The 5,000-nt window shown below is 58.9% G+C and overlaps 1 non-coding gene across 1 annotated transcript; it reads left to right on the top strand.

The window, feature by feature from the left end:
* Positions 1-2,980: 2,980 nt before the first annotated feature.
* LOC145654644 (18S ribosomal RNA) lies at positions 2,981-4,819 on the top strand. Its single transcript, XR_014120851.1, has one exon. It is a non-coding gene; the product is annotated as an 18S ribosomal RNA (ribosomal RNA).
* The last annotated feature ends 181 nt before the right edge of the window (positions 4,820-5,000 follow it).

The raw sequence follows: 5,000 nt of genomic DNA, 5'->3' as shown, positions 1-5,000 counted from the left end.
CTGCCAGGAACGTCTGGCGTAAAAGTTTCGTGGGAATCGGACGTTCCTAGGCTGAGAAGCGAGCGCCCGCCCTCGGGCGGTCGGGGGCCCCTTTCTCATTCCCCGTCTGGGCTAAAAATACGAGGTCGGACCCGATGGACTCGGGAGACTGGAGAGTACCAGGGAGACCCTGGAAGCAGGCGACCCGACCCACGCTTCGCTGTCTCCTCGGCCCTCGGGAGTAGAAGCGCGGGGACGGTGGCGTGGGCAGCAGGGGGCGCTCCTGGCCATGCCCAGCGAGTTTCGTGCGAATCGGACCTGGTCCGGAAGAGATACGAAGGGAAAACTCATTACTCGTCGGGGTGGCACATCCAGGCTCTCGACCCTCCCAAAGCGTCCGACCAGGGTGCACCCTGCCGGGCATGGTTAGCCGCCAGCCCCCTTCCTGGAGGTCTGGTTGGCACGGGGTTTTGATTTTTCGGTTTCATATCTCTGGGCTCCTTGGGAGCAGAAAGTCGGTTGAGGGCCCTTTGGAAAGAGCCGGGGCTGCCGTTTAACGCTGTCCAAGCGGCAGGCGAAGCGCACCCACCGTTTTTACGCTATGATTTTTTAAAACCGCCGGGGCGGCAAACACAGGGCCGGTCGGGTTTGAAGACGAATATCTCTTCGGCCCTTGGGAGGAGAGAAGCAGCGCGGGTCACCTTTGAACGCGCTCGCTGCCAGGAACGTCTGGCGTAAAAGTTTCGTGGGAATCGGACGTTCCTAGGCTGAGAAGCGAGCGCCCGCCCTCGGGCGGTCGGGGGCCCCTTTCTCATTCCCCGTCTGGGCTAAAAATACGAGGTCGGACCCGATGGACTCGGGAGACTGGAGAGTACCAGGGAGACCCTGGAAGCAGGCGACCCGACCCACGCTTCGCTGTCTCCTCGGCCCTCGGGAGTAGAAGCGCGGGGACGGTGGCGTGGGCAGCAGGGGGCGCTCCTGGCCATGCCCAGCGAGTTTCGTGCGAATCGGACCTGGTCCGGAAGAGATACGAAGGGAAAACTCATTACTCGTCGGGGTGGCACATCCAGGCTCTCGACCCTCCCAAAGTGTCCGACCAGGGTGCACCCTGCCGGGCTAAGAGAACAGCCAGGTGAACCCTGGAGGTTCCGAACTCCAGACCCCTGGACCCGACGGCTCAGTCCGCCTCAGGTGCACTACAGAGGTCCTCGGGCTGTCCCTGAGTGCATTAAAACGGAAATCAGAATTACTCCCCCGGGTGGCACTTCCAGGCTCTCGACCCTCCCAAAGTGTCCGACCAGGGTGCACCCTGCTGGGCATGGTTAGCCGCCAGCCCCCTTCCTGGAGGTCTGGTTGGCACGGGGTTTTGCAAATAGGTCCCGTCGGGTATATGGGAGAGCAAAGAGAATCAATGGGGTCCAAGCACTAAATTCATCCAGTGGCGTTCTCTGGAAGCCCAAGGGGAGTCCGAGGGGTGTTCGGCCGGCAAGGGGAGCTCTCCCTCGGACACATGATCAAACGCCTGTCCCCTACCGGAAAGTGGTGTGCTCTGGATGCCCCCCCCCCCCCCCCATCCCCCGAGGGGGGTGCTTATCCCGCGAGGGGAGCCCTCCTCGGGTTAAGTGAACCATCATGCCGATTCCCCTATGGAAGTGGGCACATCCAGGCACACAGTCTGCTTTGCTCTCCCCGACCCGAGTGCGTCTGTTGGGCTGAGTGTACGCCCAGGCAACTGGATCCAATGGCTCAGTCCGCCGCAGCGTGCTTCGACGATGGGTCGTACAGCCATGCCACCAGGGTGGGCGTGTTTGTAAATGTACCAGTGGATTCTCGTCGGCCTGCCACATCCATGGTATCGACCCACCAGGCCTGTCCGACCAGGGGTTGACCCTGGACGGGCACGGTCTGTGGTTTGGCCCTTGTCCTAGATGAAATCGGGCACGGGGTTTTCTGGCCAGGTACCATCGGGTTACTGGGAGAGCGGCTTCGGTCTCCAGGTGAGACCAATGGTGAAGCAGCACGAGGCAATGGAGAGCATGCAAAGCGATGGGGAAGCCATGCACGGCAATGGCCACGAAAAAAAAAAAAAAATCACCACGGAAGGAACGTGAAGAACAAGGAGGAGTGTAGTGACACTGCCCAAAGCTGCCCGGTGTTGCAGGGGTCTATTGGTGTGTTGCTTCCTTGTTTGGTAGAGTGGAGTACCAGACCCGCCAGGGGTAGGCAAACCATTCCCCCTACGGTAAGTGAGGAGCCAGCCATTTGACGAGCGGGTGTCCACGTGTACGGGTGCGAGCGCTATCCCCCCACACGGGGTTAGGCCACGGCCTTAGGTGGACGTCTGCCGACCAGCCCCGGCTGATCCAGAACTTCTGATGTGGAGAGCGGTTTTGACAGATCCTCCCTGGTTCTAGCGGGTCAAGCCTCTGATGGGGGGTGGGGGTTATTTGTAACCCATCCCAGAACTCTCTGGGGGAGACTCAGACGGCCAGTCTGTCTACTCAGTTGTCCTATACTGGTGTCTGTGGTTTGGGAGGAAGGGAGTGCCCTGCTTTGTTGGCCTCCTCTTCAAACCTACCTGGGCCCACGAATCACTCTTCTTGGTTACATCACGAAACGTAGGTTGAGCGAGGCTAGGGGGGAGGGAATTCGACGAGGTCTTTCCCTTGTCCCCCCACCAGCGGCCCACGAAAATCAAAACGGCGTGAAGAGAGGGAACGCCGAAAGCACCTGGAGTCGGCCGTCCGCACCTCCGGAGGAGGTGGACGGGGTACGGTGCGGGCATGACCGGATGGGACAGCTTTGCATCAAGGTGAGAGGTCGGCGTCCGAAGGCCAGAGGGCGGTGCGCGAGCACGTTTACACTGGCCGCGGAAGCTGTCCTGGGTAGCCCTGTATGGCGTCTGGACCTGACGGCGCACGCACTTACAACCCGCTGCTTCCTAGCCCCCGGAAGGGGAGGCGGATGTCACTCGTGGTTCATCCCAGACCACGGTGCAAACTACCTGGTTGATCCTGCCAGTAACATATGCTTGTCTCAAAGATTAAGCCATGCAGGTCTAAGTGCACACGGCCGGTACAGTGAAACTGCGAATGGCTCATTAAATCAGTTATGGTTCCTTTGATCGCTCCACACGTTACTCGGATAACTGTGGTAATTCTAGAGCTAATACATGCAAACGAGCGCTGACCCTTCGGGGGATGCGTGCATTTATCAGACCCAAAACCCATCCGGGGGGCTCGGGCCCCCCGGCCGCTTTGGTGACTCTAGATAACCTCGGGCCGATCGCGCGCCCTCCGCGGCGGCGACGTCTCATTCGAATGTCTGCCCTATCAACTTTCGATGGTACCATAGTCGGCTACCATGGTGACCACGGGTAACGGGGAATCAGGGTTCGATTCCGGAGAGGGAGCCTGAGAAACGGCTACCACATCCAAGGAAGGCAGCAGGCGCGCAAATTACCCATTCCCGACACGGGGAGGTAGTGACGAAAAATAACGATACAGGTCTCTTTCGAGGCCCTGTAATCGGAATGAGCGTATCCTAAACCCATGGGTGAGGACCCATTGGAGGGCAAGTCTGGTGCCAGCAGCCGCGGTAATTCCAGCTCCAATAGCGTATATTAAAGTTGCTGCAGTTAAAAAGCTCGTAGTTGGATGTCGGGAGTGGGCTGGCGGTCCGCCGCGAGGCGTGCCACCGCCTGTCTCAGACCCTGTCTCCCGGTGCCCCCCGGATGCCCTTGGCTGGGTGTCCGGACGGGGCTCGGAGCGTTTACTTTGAAAAAATTAGAGTGTTCAAAGCGGGCCCGCTTCTCGCCTGAATACCTGAGCTAGGAATAATGGAATAGGACTCCGGTTCTATTTTGTGGGTTTCCTGAACCAGGGCCATGATTAAGAGGGACGGCCGGGGGCATTCGTATTGCGCCGCTAGAGGTGAAATTCTTGGACCGGCGCAAGACGGACGAAAGCGAAAGCATTTGCCAAGAATGTTTTCATTAATCAAGAACGAAAGTCGGAGGTTCGAAGACGATCAGATACCGTCGTAGTTCCGACCGTAAACTATGCCGACCCGCGATCCGGCGGCGTTATTCCCATGACCCGCCGGGCAGCGTGAGGGAAACCACGAGTCTGTGGGTTCCGGGGGGAGTATGGTTGCAAAGCTGAAACTTAAAGGAATTGACGGAAGGGCACCACCAGGAGTGGAGCCTGCGGCTTAATTTGACTCAACACGGGAAACCTCACCCGGCCCGGACACGGAAAGGATTGACAGATTGATAGCTCTTTCTCGATTCTGTGGGTGGTGGTGCATGGCCGTTCTTAGTTGGTGGAGCGATTTGTCTGGTTAATTCCGATAACGAACGAGACTCCGGCATGCTAAATAGTTACGCGGCCCTCCGCGGTCGGCGTCAAACTTCTTAGAGGGACAAGTGGCGTTCAGCCACGCGAGATGGAGCAATAACAGGTCTGTGATGCCCTTAGATGTCCGGGGCTGCACGCGCGCCACAATGGTTGGATCAGCGTGTGCCTACCCTACACCGAGAGGTGCGGGTAATCCGCTGAACCCCATTCGTGATGGGGACTGGGGATTGCAATTATTCCCCATGAACGAGGAATTCCCAGTAAGCGCGGGTCATAAGCTCGCGTTGATTAAGTCCCTGCCCTTTGTACACACCGCCCGTCGCTACTACCGATCGGATGGTTTAGTGAGGTCCTCGGATCGGCCCCGCCGGGGCTCCTCGCGGGCCTTGGCGGAGCGCCGAGAAGTCGATCAAACTTGACTATCTAGAGGAAGTAAAAGTCGTAACAAGGTTTTCGTAGGTGAACCTGCGAAAGGATCATTAACGGGTAACGCTGTCCGGCGTGCCTCCTCTCCCGACCCCCTCGACTTCGCCGTCCCCCCGCGTCGGGGCCCAGGGTCGAAAGGGTCTTCGGGGTTGCTGTTACACGTGGTCGCTTGCAGGTCAGGCTGGACAGAAGGCATAAAGGAGGAGCCTAGTCCCTCCCACCCCTTCCTCGTCCTCC

Source organism: Electrophorus electricus, unplaced genomic scaffold (assembly GCF_041902795.1).
Source record: "Electrophorus electricus isolate QZ-2024a unplaced genomic scaffold, ASM4190279v1 Scaffold142, whole genome shotgun sequence".
NCBI classification, from domain to species: domain Eukaryota; kingdom Metazoa; phylum Chordata; class Actinopteri; order Gymnotiformes; family Gymnotidae; genus Electrophorus; species Electrophorus electricus.
The sequence above is the reverse complement of the archived record's forward strand: the minus strand, read 5'-3'. Positions and strand labels throughout refer to the sequence as shown.